At 38.4% G+C, this 19,076-nt stretch overlaps 1 non-coding gene across 1 annotated transcript in view; it reads left to right on the top strand.

The window, feature by feature from the left end:
- Positions 1–5,313: 5,313 nt before the first annotated feature.
- Positions 5,314–19,076, top strand: part of LOC105332962 (mucin-3A) — a 34,237-nt gene continuing 20,474 nt past the window's right edge. Inside the window, exons 1-10 of the transcript XR_010714178.1 lie at positions 5,314–5,619; positions 8,709–13,082; positions 13,195–13,315; positions 13,399–14,942; positions 15,055–16,398; positions 16,543–16,673; positions 17,231–17,406; positions 17,782–17,929; positions 18,290–18,485; positions 18,660–18,916. This is a non-coding gene — a transcript (mucin-3A). The remainder of the gene's footprint in view (positions 5,620–8,708; positions 13,083–13,194; positions 13,316–13,398; positions 14,943–15,054; positions 16,399–16,542; positions 16,674–17,230; positions 17,407–17,781; positions 17,930–18,289; positions 18,486–18,659; positions 18,917–19,076) is intronic.

Genomic DNA, 19,076 nt, shown 5'->3' with positions numbered 1-19,076 from the left:
TAGCATTTGATAAACAAATCAATCATTATTAGTTTAATACAATTCCATATCAAATTCGATTTTATTTTGTTTGGGGGGGGGGGTTTCTTTTAGTAATTATACATTTAGTGCAATATTTATAATTGGAATTTTCTTGATGTAAACTATTTGTAAATCATGTTGTGTTTTTTTTTCTCCGTCTTAGTTTCTTCTTTATATACATCTATGTTTTGACGTGCAAAAATACCAAATGACGATTGGTTGAAGGAATGTTGCATATCATGCCCAGCTTAATTTTTTTTTTATTTCATCACACCCATGATTTTATCGTCCATGACATTTCCGTCACGATGTATGATTTCAAATTATGAGTTCACATTATTTCTGAATCATTTAAAAAGAAACGTCTTTGAACATTGGCGCATATAATTTGTGAGACAATTTTTGTGAATTACGGTATGCATATATGATTGCTGAACCATTCATTCTATATTTTGACTTAAGAATGGGCAAAGAAATGGGAACTATAAAATTATAATAAAAAACCAATGAAATGCGCCTGCGTGCAAAGGGATATGACGAATGTTAGCTGATACATCCCAAGTTATAGGGGTATAATTGGTTAAGAAGCTCACAAAATTTAAAAAGTTTAACATTATTATACATCTTCTCCAATTACATTTGTAGATGATCCAATACACACGTATTCAGAACACTTTGCAATATCTGTCAATCTGAGGATAAAAAGTCGGAGTTATTTTGAATAAATCATAATTATTCATTTTCAAATAAAAATTACTTATAATAAGTAGTATGGCTTTTATCTTAATTATTGTTTGCATCGGTATAGTAAAACAAGTATACAATTGTGGAAACCAACAATTTTCCACTTCACATCGAGCAAGTCTATTTTCCTCGGCTTCGCCTCGGAAAATAGGGTTGCTCTCGGGGAACCGGAATCTTGCTGACTCCTCAATGGTATACTTTAACTGTAAACTATTGCTTATTATCAATGTTTATAAACTAAACAGTAAGATGTTTTTGTTGGTTCCAGCGGGTATGAAATGTAAGCAGTGAGCCTTGCATTCAAAAGTATGCATAACTCTCATCAGCCTCTCGTGTAAATAGACCGTGCAATGCGATATCTACTATCCATACCCAGTTCATATCTCTCTCTCTCTCTCTCTCTCTCTCTCTCTCTCTCTCTCTCTCTCTCTCTCATATTATTTATCATGTTAAAGTGAGTAGGTTTTGGTGATCAGTTGCACATTGCACAATAGAAACAATCAATTTCCCCTCAATTTTTATGCTAAAAAATTGTTTGACTGAAAATTGGTTAGATCGTGCTTGAGTTCTGTCAGTAGCTGTGTGAACACAATTGGGTTCCTGTTAAAAGAAACAGGAGATAAAATACTCGGTAGATAATAATTTTATCTAAAGCACAGACCGTGACTCAAGACTCATATATACCTAATTACAAACAACGAATAGGTTTTGAAAGAGCAGTGGAGTTTTTTTCTTTCATTACAGTTCAACAATGTAAGGACGACAAACACCCACTCACACGCCTTTTGACAACAAATCTGTAGCAATTTGAGATGTGTGTAAGAAAAGATTGAATCGACAGCAAACTGCTCACAAATGTATACATGTAACTACATGCGTGCAACTTGGAGGAAAGGAATTTGCTATGTTAAGTCGCGGATATTTGATTTATGTTTCAGCTGCATGCCCGTTTAAATACGCACGATTGTATTGTGTGATATCATTTGATCTGAAATGCACAGCAAACAAATGGGTTCAAGGACACTGCAAAGTGCAAAGGGGGAAACACAAACCTCCATTATAAGGGATCTCCAAATCATGCAATTCTGTCGCATACAAAAGCATTTAGAAATAGAATACTGCAATATCATATGAATTAAATAAGAACAGTACAGAATATTCAAAGGAAAGAGCTAGAGGGCATGAATAAGGAAAGAGATCTCTTTTGTAAGCATTTCACTACGCAAAACACACAACATCTGTATATACCAGTTTTCAATTCGTTTTTTATTTATTTAAATGAAATAAAAATCATCATCAGCATCGTCAGCAGCATCAACAGCAGCAGAAGCAGCAGTAGCGGTGGCAGCAGCAGTAGCAGTATAGCAGCATTAGCAGAAGCAGCAGCAACAACAACAACCGTGACGGTAGCAGCATCTGCGAAGTAAAGCATTATCGACAAAGATTTATTATAATGTACATAAAATTGTTAAAAGCCTTTTTAATTTATATACATGTGGAAAGGTTGAAGACGCATATCGCCATTTTTTCTCATGTACTAAATATGCTAAAGTATTTAAGAATGTTTTTAGCATTAGCGATTTAAATATTGCTAATACACATATTTTGCTTTGGGGAGATGACAAACTTAATAATACTGTGAATGATCACTTGTTTTCCTTAGTTCAAATTTTTATTAAAAATCCAAAGATTTTGATTACGTGTTTACATTTGCATGAAAATGTGCTATCTTCAACTTTATTGTAAATCATTTTGAATCTTTATATTCATATACACCTATATGAGATTTTATTTGCATGTGAAATAATTGTAAATTATTGTATAGGGAGAGGGCTACATAAGTTTTAGAACTTGTGCCCAATCCCATTGTAATTATATTACAATAAAATAAGTTCAAACCAAACCAAACCATTTATGAATGAGTAAAAAAAAAATGAAGGCATGTCACCACAGCTCAATTCACAATGGTGACTTCGATGGAAACAGATAAAGTCATAATTGGTACATAGTTGTATGGACATATTGAAATTTTTAAAGCTTAAATTTCGGGATTTTTTTATTTACTAAATAATAGTTTATGGCTAAATAAACCCATGTCTCAAATTTCGAGGGAGAAATGATGGTTACATGTAATTTGTTGACCCTTCAGTTTCTTTAATTTCGAGCGTATTCATACGTTGAGTGTATTGACGGGTGCTACAAAAAACCCCAAAACAGCAATGAATACACGACCGAGAGATTGGAATCTCCCGTCAATTATCTGGCCAACAACAAGCTTCTGTTACGGGATGGGCTATCACATTCTTCTGTTAGAACATGCCGGGTAATACATAGCAGGTATAAGTTCGACCCGCAGTTCAATATTTAAACTGTATTGAACAAATACGCTAGTGTTTAGCCAGACCGTAGAACTTACTCATCCGTATCTACTAGTGAATGAAATTCTCTCCCCTTTCAATCCTCCTGTAATCGGGAGGCACAGAAAGGGAAAAGTTGGGCATCCCGTTTAAGCAATCAAAAATCTGAATAATTTATACTGTAATCAATAGGCCCCACGAATTATATAGTATTACATATTCATCTTATATTGACACGTTCATGTACTCTCTTACCCCAACATTTATGATATTAATATTTCGACCTTTAATATTTCTTCTTGCATCAAACTACTTCGATACACAAGCGGCAGAGTCTTTTGGAAAAAAATTATACCGAAAACTCAGAAAAAACATACCGAAAAAGGATGCTGAATATTAGTAAGTGTATATAATCAAGCTTTTCCATCTTTGCACATGAGTTATTTTTCATTATGTATTTATTGATTTTCATATTTTCCCTATCAGAATGAAATGAGTCGTTTTTTATGTAATGGGGAGACAGGTCGCAAACTGGTAAAAACTTGATCCAAAGTAATGGTGCATTAACACTGTTATACTAATTTGGATTTAGATAAGTCTGTCTATTCAAACTACTTTTGTGTACCATATATGCGCAATAAGTTAAACCAATTTACTCTGATACCGTAATCTGCATGGATACTTTCAAGTAAGTCTTTAAGTAAGTAAATATTTTTACTTACTTCAATTTGTTCGTTGATGACTTTTTTTTTTCGTTTTTATAAATATTTTTATTTCTTTTCCAGATATTTCTTTGATTTAAAAGAACAGCTTTTATTGTAAACATGTATCATGATACCACTCAATGTTATTATTTTTTGCGCGATATTTCAGCTAAAAAATCGAACACACATTATAATTATAACCCCCTTTCCAGACAGGTATATCAGAATCCATGCCTTAAGAGTTAACACAAGCAATACGGTCTTTGCACTAACTTATATAATAATAAGCAACTTGTTAAAGCGGAATAATATTGCGTTTTTCTCTACCGAAAACCTAGCAATCAAATTGATTAAGTTTACACAGTAAAGTTTCACGACAAAATTCAGACTTGTTTCTATGGTAGATTCACAAAATCGATTGACAAAATATGCATTTTTTTTCTGATTGAGATACCACAGATAGTCCACATCATTGCGATATCTTTCCTATTTATCAAAGCACTGTTACAACGCACTTTGACAAATTTTTTCAAGTGCGTAATTTTTTCACATCACAACCGTAACAAGAGATACTACAGTATAGTAAACGTGAAAGATTTTTATCTTTTGGTTTTGAAGGAGATGCATTTCTGCATTTCCCCATTCTTTGATTGCATTAAGGTGTTTTTTTTTATTCTGGAGAAGGATTTGTCATATTAAAATACAACTGCTACACAGTCAGATAAAGGATATCTAATATCTTCAACTATGTGGTTGTTTGTTTAATTTGCATTGCTTAGTGGTAAAACACCGTTCTGTCACAGTTCTACATGTAGCTGCTCATGATAAATAAGTCTGGGATGTCCCTCATAATGTGAGTACATAACTGTCTTCTAAATCTATTTTTGCGAACATTTCACCGTCAAAGAAAAAATTTGTGACACTTCTGTTCATAAATTAATTACTTCATAATATATGTGTCGCAATTTTTGTTGCGGTATTATAAAAAAGTTTATTGAAAGAAAATGTAAAACCAATCGCATCAAAGGTTACTTTCATTCAATCTCAAGGAAAATCGCTTATTCGATCTAACCCAACAATGATCCGTGCGCAATGGAGTTAGTTAATCGAATAATCAATACTCATTAATTTATCGTTTTATTCTATCTCCTGTCAATAAGAGTTACAAATTGCGTATTGATTTTGAAATTTAAACTAGTATATTCATTTTCCTACGTAAAAAATTAATATATAATTTTTCAATGCTCTAAACCTATAGCTACTTGCAGGTACCGTGCACAGTCTTAAAACTTCCTGAGACTTCATTATCGCTTCTCATTGAATTTATAACAAACAGGGAAAGATAATCAATACAAATAATCCATAATCAAAGGTGACACGTCTCTTCAGCAGTGTCGCTCAGTCTGAAAATAATTGAAAATCTTCTCGATATATGAATTATTCATTTCCTACAGTGCTTGGGTATATATGTGTTCATATGTACAGAGATTTAACCCTTCAGGAGCCCCACTGTCCTCTTACAACATTTTTAAAAGAATCGCTGGACTTCTTTGATCGAACTTGTATCGTTTAATATGAACAGGGCCAGTCGTTGATTGCAAGTGTTTTTAATATTACCTTACCCCAAAAAGGAGAAAAAATTATAAAGTGACCGGATTTAGTTGGTTGTGATGGTTTCGATATTAATGTTCAATTTGGGATTAACTAAATTGCCTCTATTTGCATATTAGACTATTTAAAAAGTTTGCACCTTTGAATTTTGTTTTAATGGAATTTTTTCATAAACATTAAAGGTAAGTCTCATTTTATTCTCATCTACCCAAGTTACTTACTGAGTTTTGATGATAATTAATTAGAAATCAATTGAATGAGAATTTGTTGAAGATACATGTGCGTATATACTGATTCTTTGGACTGTCTTGCTGCGAAACCGAAATAAAGCTATTGGAATTCGTTAGCGGAATAATGAACAAAGTGACTTTATGAAAGCAAATTTTCCTCAAGACAATTTTTTTTAACCCCCACCCCTCAATTCTGCAAATTTTCTATTTGTCCGAAACTTTCTGAATGCTAATACTAATGCACACAAGAAACCCACAGACCTCTGATAAAGGGTTACTAGTTCAATATATGGATTTTGCCGGCATTTATCAATTGTTATGTCTGGTCACTCTCGTTCAATAACATCTGGATACATGTAATTATGCAGTGTTTACAAAGGCTTTTAGAACTAAAATAAGGATAGTTATAAAAAGGAGATTTAATTAACGGGCCTCTTCCCTGCAACTTGATATTGCAGAAAGCAGCTGTTGCGACACCAATGCTCTAGACAAGATTTCAAACAATGTTTATTGGTGTAACATCCCGATATCAATTATATGGTTAAAAAATAATCCTATTAAATAATCTTGCGCAACCAAAAAGATTTATATTCATTTAGGTGGGGGCTTTTAAATCATTTTTTCCTCTTAACTCTGTAACAATGACATTTATTGTTTTGCATTATCTATAAATGCGGAAAAATCTAAGAACGGATTTATTAATTTACAGTTTCTAAAGTTAAAGGTAAAGTTTCACAAGTTTGATCAGGAAACTACTTCTATACTTCTCAGAATTTGCCAGATTGGGAAATCCAATTTTGTTAAAAAACGTTTTTTCAAAAATCGTTGTCTTTCATAAATTTGTATTCGATTTCATGATGTAATTACTAAATGTCTAGCTGCCATAAAATACCCTTTTTTGTCAACAACGCAATAAACTCTCATTTAATTCACAGCAAATTTTGAGAATCAAACACTAGTTTCATCAGACTTATCTAAATCACATGGCGATTCTTAAGAAATATCATAGACCAACTGGAAGCAGGAATTTGCACCCGTATATATTTTCCGAAATTAACATTTTTATCGCTGTAGGAAAGATTTACGCGTTAATTAGCTCTGCAGAATCTGATGAGTTGTACATTGAAATTATATATGTATATTTTACCCCAAGCCATTTAAAAAATCAATGCATTTATGAAGCGTGAATTATGTACTCTCTTCCCCTCCCGCACTGAAAGACTACTGGTAATTCAAATATTTGTGGCACCCCATTCATTAAACGACGGTTGGACCATTTCAATGCCACGCCGGCATAATACCGCTAGTTATGACACTTACTTACATAAAAAGAGGCCAAACAAGTTGGAGGGTTTGGTCATGTCAAGATTTTAACTGGGTGGTGACGATTTGTAATCCCGCTGGACAATAAGGGATAGTTGTCTCATCTTAAGATCAGATTATATAACTAAACGAAAACGGTCTTTTAAATGAAAGATGACCATTAGTATAGTTATAAAAGAGACCGCGAGTGACAATTATTTGAACTTGGGTCGACTGGGGTCTCGCGATGCCTCGCGTTTCACTTGATTTCTTTGGAAAATCGTCTATTTGTACAGCAATTGATAACAATCGAATTCTTTTTTTCATTTAAAAAGCACGATTCGAACAAATATCTTTAAGCTTGATCAAATAGAAATTTTCCTTCATAACCTAGGAACAGTGAGCCTTTTATATCTCTAAGATGGCATGCAGGGATAATAACGACACGACCCTGTAGAGGATTTTTTTGAGAATTAGGTTATGAGGTTAAACTCCAAAAGGTATCAGACTTAAGGCACTGTGAATAGTTTAACTCACTGACGGATAACTCCCGTCAATAAGGAATGGCAAATCATTGAATATTACTGTCCAGGAACAAACCTGTATACAATTTTAATGTATCTCATAATTATTATACAAGCTTTTGAGTTTTTACTCATAAAGCAGTGCAATCAAAATATTTTAACGGTTCATAAAAATCTGAAAGCTCCATCTACAAGTAATAACGGGAGATGGGGGAAATTGAAAAAAACAAAAACCACAAAAGGACAGTTAGTGATTGACGTAAAAGTTGATGCACTTCCCGTCTTTTGTCGGTTGTCGCACGAGCAAATTATCAACCAACCGTAAACCTGATTGTATCAGCATTTCCACCCATTGACGCTCTCTTAAAACTTAACACTTCCCTAAGAAATGATGTACTCGTGATATTAAGTACAATAATGTCTTAATATTAAGACATGAAGATATATGTTTTATTGAGCATGGATACTATTAAATGTTTTGATAAATGAGTAAATCCAACCGCAAAGCTAAAAAAAAAAAACAGGCCATGATATACCGGTACTTAACTATAATGGACAAAAATGCCATCAACTTTTATTCAAACCAATTTGAAAGTGTTCTTCTCAATAAAGAAAGCTTATTGTATTTCTGTTCGTGCATATGATACATCTATCGAAGTCAAAGACCAAACAAATGAGGGAAGGAATACCACTGGGGATTAAAACGATGAGTGCGTATACGTCCGTGTGAAACTTTATATATAGAACAAGTAGAAGACAACATTGAAGCAACCGTGTTCAAATTCTATGATTAGTTCTAACTAAATATATACCCAGTAAGCCATACATATTATAGATATAATATACTGGAAGTATCATATCGGAATCTCAAAATTATTTTTGGTAACTTGGTTTATATAAAAACCAAGTCGCGCCCTTAGAACACAAGTTTTTCTTTCTTTATGAGATTAGAATTCTATTTTTCTATCACTCAAGGGTTTTATGACCACCCCACTATTATATTGATCAGTGAAAAAAGCCCCCTTCCCCTCATCACACCCGCTCTTATTATTCCAAAGAAATAGTTCATTCAAACCTACATAGTAGTACATGCAGTATTGTTTTGAGAAAAGAATTCAAAATAATTTACTGACGCTTTTGCTTTAGTTTAAAGATTAAGTTAACCTTAAATATATTCAAAAATTCTGAAATTCCATCACAAAGCTTTAATTTCAGATCATGAAGAAAACCAAATTATTGGCGCTGTCCCTTCTGACAATAACGCTAAACGTATTGATCATTAGAATTTCTGCAAGCACGACCACAACAGAATCTATCACTACTACTGAACCAATAACAACAACAGAAGCAGTCACAACCTCAGAAGCTGAAACAACTACAGCAGAGTCAATCACTACTACAGAAGCTGCCAACACAACTGTTCCAATTGCAACTGCAACAACAGAAGCAGTCACAACCACAGAAGCTGCTACATCCACAACAGAAGCTATCACTACTACTGAGGCTGCCACAACAACTGAACCAATAACAACAACAGAAGCAGTCACAACCACAGAAGCTGCTACATCCACAACAGAAGCTATCACTTCTACTGAGGCTGCCACAACAACCGTACCAATAACAACAACAGAAGAAGTCACAACCACAGAAGCTGCAACGTCCACAACAGAAGCTATCACTACTACTGAGGCTGCCACAACAACTGAACCAATAACAACAACAGAAGCAGTCACAACCACAGAAGCTGCTACATCCACAACAGAAGCTATCACTACTACTGAGGCTGCCACAACAACTGTACCAATAACAACAACAGAAGCAGTCACAACCACAGAGGCTCCAACATCCACAACAGAGGCTATCATTACTACTGAGGCTGCCACAACAACTGTACCAATAACAACAACAGAAGCAGTCACAACTACAGAAGCTGCTACATCAACAACAGAAGCTATCACTACTACTGAGGCTGCCACAACAACTGTACCAATAACAACAACAGAAGCAGTCACAACCACAGAAGCTGCTACATCAACAACAGAAGCTATCACTACTACTGAGGCTGCCACAACAACTGTACCAATAACAACAACAGAAGCAGTCACAACCACAGAGGCTCCAACATCCACAACAGAGGCTATCATTACTACTGAGGCTGCCACAACAACTGTACCAATAACAACAACAGAAGCTGTCACAACCACAGAAGCTGCAACGTCCACAACAGAAGCTATCACTACTACTGAGGCTGCCACAACAACTGTACCAATAACAACAACAGAAGCAGTCACAACTACAGAAGCTGCTACATCCGCAACAGAAGCTATCACTACTACTGAGGCTGCCACAACTGTACCAATAACAACAACAGAAGCAGTCACAACCACAGAGGCTGCACCATCCACAACTGATGCTATCACTACTACTGAGGCTGCCACAACAACTGTACCAATAACAACAACAGAAGCAGTCACAACCACGGAGGCTGCAACGTCCACAACAGAGGCTATCACTACTACTGAGGCTGCCACAACAACTGTACCAATAACAACAACAGAAGCAGTCACAACCACAGAAGCTGCAACATACACAACAGAAGCTATCACTTCTACTGAGGCTGCAACAACAACTGTACCAATAACAACAACAGAAGCAGTCACAACCACAGAAGCTGCCATATCGACGACAGAAGCTATCACTACTACTGAGGCTGCCACAACAACTGTACCAATAACAACAACAGAAGCAGTCACAACCACAGAAGCTGCAACATCCACAACAGAGGCTATAACTTCTACTGAGGCTGCCACAACAACCGTACCAATTACAACAACAGAAGCAGTCACAACCACAACAGAAGCTATCACTACTACTGAAGCCGCCACAACAACTGTACCAATTACAACAACAGAGGCAGTCACAACCACAGAAGCTGCTACATCCACAACTGAAGCTATCACTACTACTGAGGCTGCCACAACAACTCTTCCAATTACAACAACAGAAGCAATCACAACCACAGAAGCTGCAACGTCCACAACAGAAGCTATCACTACTACTGAGGCTGCCACAACAACTGTACCAATTACAACAACAGAAGCAGTCACAACCACAGAGGCTGCAACATCCACAACAGAGGCTATCACTACTACGGAGGCTGCCACAACAACCGTACCAATAACAACAACAGAAGCAGTCACAACCACAGAAGCTGCTACATACACAACTGAAGCTATCACTACTACTGAGGCTGCCACAACAACCGTACCAACAACAACAACAGAAGCAGTCATAACCACAGAAGCTGCAACGTCCACAACAGAAGCTATCACTACTACTGAGGCTGCCACAACAACTGTACCAATAACAACAACAGAAGCAGTCACAACCACAGAGGCTCCAACATCCACAACAGAAGCTATCACTACTACTGAGGCTGCCACAACAACTGTACCAATAACAACAACAGAAGCAGTCATAACCACAGAAGCTGCTACATCCACAACTGAAGCTATCACTACTACCGAGGCTGCCACAACAACTGTACCAATAACAACATCAGAAGCAGTCACAACCACAGAGGCTCCAACGTCCACAACTGAAGCTATCACTACTACTGAGGCTGCCACAACAACTGTACCAATAACAAACACAGAAGCAGTCACAACCACAGAAGCTGCAACGTCCACAACAGAAGCTATCACTACTACTGAGGCTGCCACAACAACTGTACCAATAACAACGACAGGAGCAGTCACAACCACAGACGCTGCAACTTCCACAACAGAAGCTTTCACTACTACTGAGGCTGCCACAACAACTGTACCAATTACAACAACAGAAGCAGTCACAACCACAGAAGCTGCAACGTCCACAACAGAAGCTATCACTACTACTGAGGCTGCCACAACAACTGTACCAATAACAACAACAGAAGCAGTCATAACCACAGAAGCTGCAACGTTCACAACAGAAGCTTTCACTACTACTGAGGCTGCCACAACAACTGTACCAATAACAACAACAGAAGCAGTCACAACTACAGAAGCTGGAACAACCACAACAGAAGCTATCACTACTACTGAGGCTGCCACAACAACTGTACCAATTACAACAACAGAAGCAGTCATAACCACAGAAGCTGCTACATTCACAACAGAAGCTATCACTACTACTGAGGCTGCCACATCAACTGTACCAATAACAACAACAGAAGCAGTCACAACCACAGAAGCTGCAACGTCCACAACAGAAGCTATCACTACTACTGAGGCTGCCACAACAACTGTACCAATAACAACAACAGAAGCAGTCACAACCACTGAAGCTGCAACATCCACAACTGAAGCTATCACTACTACCGAGGCTGCCACAACAACTGTACCAGTTACAACAACAGAAGCAGTCACAACTACAGAAGCTGCAACGTCCACAACAGAAGCTATCACTACTACTGAGGCTGCCACAACAACTGTACCAATAACAACAACAGAAGCAGTCACAACCACAGAAGCTGCTACATCCACAACAGAGGCTATCAGTTCTACTGAGGCTGCCACAACAACTGTACCAATAACAACAACAGAAGCAGTCACAACCACGGAAGCTGCAACATACACAACAGAAGCTATCACTTCTACTGAGGCTGCCACAACAACTGTACCAATAACAACAACAGAAGCAGTCACAACCACTGAAGCTGCAACGTCCACAACAGAAGCTATCACTTCCACCGAGGCTGCCACAACAACTGTACCAATAACAACAACAGAAGCAGTCACAACTACAGAAGCTGCAACAACCACAACAGAAGCTATCACTTCTACAGAGACTGCCACAACAACTGTACCAATAACAACAACAGAAGCAGTCACAACCACTGAAGCTGCAACGTCCACAACAGAAGCTATCACTTCCACCGAGGCTGCCACAACAACTGTACCAATAACAACAACAGAAGCAGTCACAACTACAGAAGCTGCAACAACCACAACAGAAGCTATCACTTCTACAGAGACTGCCACAACAACTGTACCAATAACAACAACAGAAGCAGTCACAACCACTGAAGCTGCAACGTCCACAACAGAAGCTATCACTTCCACCGAGGCTGCCACAACAACTGTACCAATAACAACAACAGAAGCAGTCACAACTACAGAAGCTGCAACAACCACAACAGAAGCTATCACTTCTACAGAGACTGCCACAACAACTGTACCAATAACAACAACAGAAGCAGTCACAACTACAGAAGCTGCAACAACCACAACAGAAGCTATCACTTCTACAGAGACTGCCACAACAACTGTACCAATAACAACAACAGAAGCAGTCACAACCACAGAAGCTGCTACATCAACAACAGAAGCTATCACTACTACTGAGGCTGCCACAACAACTGTACCAATAACAACAACAGAAGCATTCACAACCACAGAAGCTGCTACCTCCACAACAGAAGCTATCACTACTACTGAGGCTGCCACAACAACTGTACCAATAACAACAACAGAAGCAGTCACAACCACAGAAGCTGCTACATCCACAGCAGAAGCTATCACTACTACTGAGGCTGCCACAACAACTGTACCAATAACAACAATAGAAGCAGTCACAACCACGGAAGCTGCAACATACACAACAGAAGCTATCATTACTACTGAGGCTGCCACAACAACTGTACCAATAACAACAACAGAAGCAGTCACAACTACAGAAGCTGCAACAACCACAACAGAAGCTATCACTTCTACAGAGACTGCCACAACAACTGTACCAATAACAACAACAGAAGCAGTCACAACCACAGAAGCTGCTACATCAACAACAGAAGCTATCACTACTACTGAGGCTGCCACAACAACTGTACCAATAACAACAACAGAAGCATTCACAACCACAGAAGCTGCTACCTCCACAACAGAAGCTATCACTACTACTGAGGCTGCCACAACAACTGTACCAATAACAACAACAGAAGCAGTCACAACCACAGAAGCTGCTACATCCACAGCAGAAGCTATCACTACTACTGAGGCTGCCACAACAACTGTACCAATAACAACAACAGAAGCAGTCACAACCACGGAAGCTGCAACATACACAACAGAAGCTATCATTACTACTGAGACTGCCACAACAACTGTACCAATAACAACAATAGAAGCAGTCACAACCACAGAAGCTGCAACTTCCACAACAGAAGCTATCACTACTACTGAGGCTGCCACAACAACTGTAACAATAAAAACAACAGAAGCAGTCACAACCACGGTAGCTGCAACGTCCACAACTGAAGCTATCACTACTACTGAGGCTGCCACAACAACTGTACCAATTACAACAACAGAAGCAGTCACAACCACAGAAGCTGCAACGCCCACAACAGAAGCTATCACTACTACTGAGGCTGCCACAACAACTGTACCAATAACAACAACAGAAGCAGTCACAACCACAGAAGCTGCTACATCCACAACTGAAGCTATCACTACTACCGAGGCTGCCACAACAACTGATTCAATAACAACAACAGAAGCAGTCACAACCACAGAAGCTGCTACATCCACAACAGAAGCTATCACTTCCACCGAGGCTGCCACAACAACTGTACCAATTACAACAACAGAAGCAGTCACAACAACAGAGGCTGCAACATCCACAACAGAAGCTATCACTACTACTGAGGCTGCCACAACAACTGAACCAATTACAACAACAGAAACAGTCACAACCATAGAAGCTGCAACGTCCACAACAGAAGCTATCACTTCCACCGAGGCTGCCACAACAACTGTACCAATAACAACAACAGAAGCAGTCACAACCACAGAAGCTACAACGTCCACAGCAGAAGCTATCACTTCCACCGAGGCTGCCACAACAACTGTACCAATAACAACAACAGAAACAGTCACAACCACAGAAGCTACAACGTCCACAGCAGAAGCTATCACTTCCACCGAGGCTGCCACAACAACTGTACCAATAACAACAACAGAAACAGTCACAACCACAGAAGCTGCAACGTCCACAACAGAAGCTATCACTTCCACTGAGGCTGCCACAACAACTGAACCAATTACAACAACAGAAACAGTCACAACCACAGAAGCTGCAACGTCCACAACAGAAGCTATCACTTCCACCGAGGCTGCCACAGCAACTGTACCAATAACAACAACAGAAACAGTCACAACCACAGAAGCTGCAACGTCCACAACAGAAGCTATCACTTCCACCGAGGCTGCCACAACAACTGTACCAATAACAACAACAGAAACAGTCACAACCACAGAAGCTGCAACGTCCACAACAGAAGCTATCACTTCCACCGAGGCTGCCACAACAACTGTACCAATAACAACAACAGAAACAGTCACAACCACAGAAGCTGCAACGTCCACAACAGAAGCTATCACTTCCACCGAGGCTGCCACAACAACTGTACCAATAACAACAACAGAGACAGTCACAACCACAGAAGCTGCAACGTCCACAACAGAAGCTATCACTTCCACCGAGGCTGCCACAGCAACTGTACCAATAACAACAACAGAAACAGTCACAACCACAGAAGCTGCAACGTCCACAACAGAAGCTATCACCTCCACCGAGGCTGCCAGAACAACTGTACCAATAACAACAACAGAAGCAGTCACAACTACAGAAGCTGCTACATCCGCAACAGAAGCTATCACTACTACTGAGGCTGCCACAACAACTGTACCAATAACAACAACGGAAGCATTAACAACGACAGAAGCTGCAACAACCACAACAGAAGCTACCACTACTACTGAGGTCGCCACAACAACTGTACCAATTACAACAACAGAAGCAGTCACAACCACAGAAGCTGCTACATCCACAACTGAAGCTATCACTACTACTGAGGCTGCCACATCAACTGTACCAATAACAACAACAGAAGCAGTCACAACTACAGAAGCTGCAACAACCACAACTTCTACTGAAACTGCCACAACAACTGAACCAATAACAACGACAGAAGCTGTAACAACCACAAACGCTGCAACAACCACTACAGAGGCTATCACTTCAACTGAGACTGCCACATCATCTGTAACTACAACACAGGCTGCTTCCACCACAGAAGCTGTGACTACAACACAGGCAGCTACTACAACAGAAGCTGTAACTACAACACAGGCAGCTACTACAACAGAAGCTGTGACTACAACACAGGCAGCTACTACAATAGAAGATGTAACTACAACACAGGCACCAACTACCACAGAAGCTGTGACTACAACACAGGCAGCTTCTACCACAGAGGCTGTAACTACAGCACAGGCGGCAACTACCACAGAAGCTGTGACTACAAGTCAGGCAGCTACTACCAAAGAGGCTGTAACTACAACACAGGCAGCTACTACCACAGAAGCTGTGACTACAACACAGGCAGCTTCTACCACAGAAGCTGTGACTACAACACAGGCAGCTACTACCACAGAAGCTGTGACTACAACACAGGCAGCTACTACCACAGAAGCTGTGACTACAACACAGGCAGCTTCTACCACAGAAGCTGTGACTACAACACAGGCAGCTACTACCACAGAAGCTGTGACTACAACTCAGGCAGCTACTACAATGGATTCTTCAACTTCAACACAGGCAGCTACTACCACAGAAGCTGTGACTACAACACAGGCAGCTACTACCACAGAAGCTGTAACTACAACACAGGCAGCTACTACCACAGAAGCTGTGACTACAACACAGGCAGCTACTACCACAGAAGCTGTAACTACAACGCAGGCAGCAACTACCACAGAAGCTGTAACTACAACAAAGGTTGCTACTACAACAGAAGCCGCAACTACGACACAAGTTCCTTCTACAACTACAGAAGCTGCAGTTAGCGCGGCCATAAATGGTATGAGTGTTTGTTAACTTTTTCAACTTTCAACTTATTCTTTATTTATTTTTCATAATGTTTTATATCAACAATCTATGATTAGGATAATTTATGTATTTAAAATCTCGACAAAGCATTTTCTCAACCATTACTCCCTTACAGAGCCCATTCCATTTGGATCGAGCGAGTCCGATTTGGTCCTTACTGGTGATGACAGGACCGGTGAGCGTCTGTCCGCCCCCACAGGAGTTTTTGTCGGAGATGGAAGCTCTGGAATATTTTCGGATGTGACGGTATTCTGGATTTTTTTCAACTGAAGAGGGGGTTGGTGGGTGGGGCAATTTTTTGTGGGAAGATACTAGTAAACAAATACTTGATGTGGTGGCGTATTTTCGAGGGTAAATAATCTGGTGGGTAAATAAGATATTAGTAATTTCTGTGTACATAACGGTGATACTAAATTCGCGGGAATGTATTTAAATTTGTGGTTAATTAAAAGGTGGTTTTTTTAAAAAAAAAAATCCACAAATGGTTTATCCACAATAATGATTAACTTTCAAAAGATTGTCAATTGCTTCCATGGAAATCAACTTTTATTCAAAATTTTCAAAACAGAAAGCTTGAATTAATAAATACAATACTTATAAGCTCAAAATCCTCAAACATAATTTAAATTGTTTTACAGAGTATTCATAAGAGGAATGATTTAATAAAGAAGATGAGTGATGCAATGTAAAACATATAGCAATAGATATCTTAATTCTTATGTCTCCATTTATACCATATAATGACAAATATATTGGCCCCCCAAAAAGTGATTCTAACAACTGTTTATGGTTATCCATTTCAGATCGGTACAAACGGTATAATTGGAATAGGTGAGCGGTACAATAGTTTGACAATAAGAGACCTCTCGTCCTCGTTAACCGGAAGACGAAGGATCCTCTGTCCGTTCTGGGCCGATTTGGTGGGAAATACGGACATGACTGAACAAGGTGGCAAAGTGTACTACCGGTCCTATACCAAGTAAGAACCGTGATTTAGTTCATTAGTTTGTTCAACAGTCAATGTATGTGTCAGAACGGCTAGGTTTCATAAACAAAAACCCTTGAGATACTGCAAATTTCAAGAGAGAGAGAGAGAGAGAGAGAGAGAGAGAGAGAGAGAGAGAGAGAGAGGTGTTTGTACATTGTTCAGTTGTGCCTTTTTCTTCTAAAAAAGGGCTCATTTAAAATACTAGTGACCGGAAAGTTTACAATTTTAATGTTTATGCAACAATACATGTTAAATAAATTATTACTATTATACAATGCCATTGTAATGAATGAATAATTGCAGTTAATTAAATGCAAAAGAAGTAGTTTAGATAACAATGAGCGAATTAACGATCGTCTTTTTTAGGGCCAATAAAAACGACCAGGCCATTCTAAACAAAGTCAATGACATAGTGAAGAAGTACTACACAGATTACCCTAAATTTGATGCAACATGGCTCGTGAAGGCCACATGGTATAACATGAGCTTCTTCGGCTACTCGGCCAGTGAAAATGTAAGTAGTGTACGCGAAACAATACACTAGGAGGTCGAGCTGATCATTGAGGAATAGAGTGGTGTGAAACACTAAATACATAACACCCCTACCAAAATCACATTTATACATACATACTTTTTTATCATTTCCTTTCACGACAAAAGTTCAGAAGCATACAGTTAATATTTCAGATAAAATCAAAATTTTAAGAAAATTGTGATTTGAATTCTTTTTTTTCATATTTCATATTTCAGATGAAATCAAAATTTTAAAAAAATTGTGATTTGAATTCTTTTTTTTTTCATATTTCATATTTCAGATGAAATCAAAATTTTAAGAAAATTGTGATTTGAATTCTTATTTTTTTTTCCTTTTTAGAAAGTATCCTTTCAGTCCCTTTTGGTTACGGACGGCGAGAACACTTTCGCCATATTTAACTACATGAACGTAAACATTCCCCCAATCAACAACCTCAAAATATCAATGGGATACCGATTCCGTAATTTCTACACCAGCAACTCTTACACCAATCAGAGGGCAGCATTCCGAATGAGTTCTATTCCAGGCAACACCGGTTAGTGACGTCATAATTTACTGAGTATTTTTAAGTGTTCTTTTATGGGAAAGCTTATTTCTTACTAGATTTCCGTTTTCACTCCCAAATAGTCATTGAGAAATAAAAAGAGATATCATGATAGATTTATTTATTTATCTATCTATCTATTAATTAATTTATTTATTTACTCAGAGTATAACGGATTTTGGGTGTACAAGATGACGACCACGGTATCTTTAAGTGTGGAGGAGAAAGAGTGTTTCAACTGGTATGTGGACAACAAGTTACGGGGGGTCGACGTACAGCTGAATCGTCTCCGGTCCTGGAGAAGGTATCAATGTCCCTGCAGCAGTCGACAGCTCCGGTTCGCCCCGGGATTCAGAGTGAACCGAATAGATAAAAAAAACAACGTCATCTGTTTTGCGTCCATGACTGGCCCGGAAAGTGCGGTACGTTTAAAATCTAATTAGTTTTTTTTTTCATGAAATAACTAAGGACCACTAAATAAATAAATTTATTTCGGTAATTCAACTAATTATGATTTAAAATATGAATAATTATTAGTTGGACCTAGAGCATAGACTTACAATATGAACATTCTATGCATGA

Source organism: Magallana gigas, chromosome 5, assembly GCF_963853765.1.
Source record: "Magallana gigas chromosome 5, xbMagGiga1.1, whole genome shotgun sequence".
Classification (NCBI taxonomy): Eukaryota; Metazoa; Mollusca; class Bivalvia; order Ostreida; family Ostreidae; genus Magallana; species Magallana gigas.
This window is presented reverse-complemented; position numbering and strand designations above follow the sequence as displayed.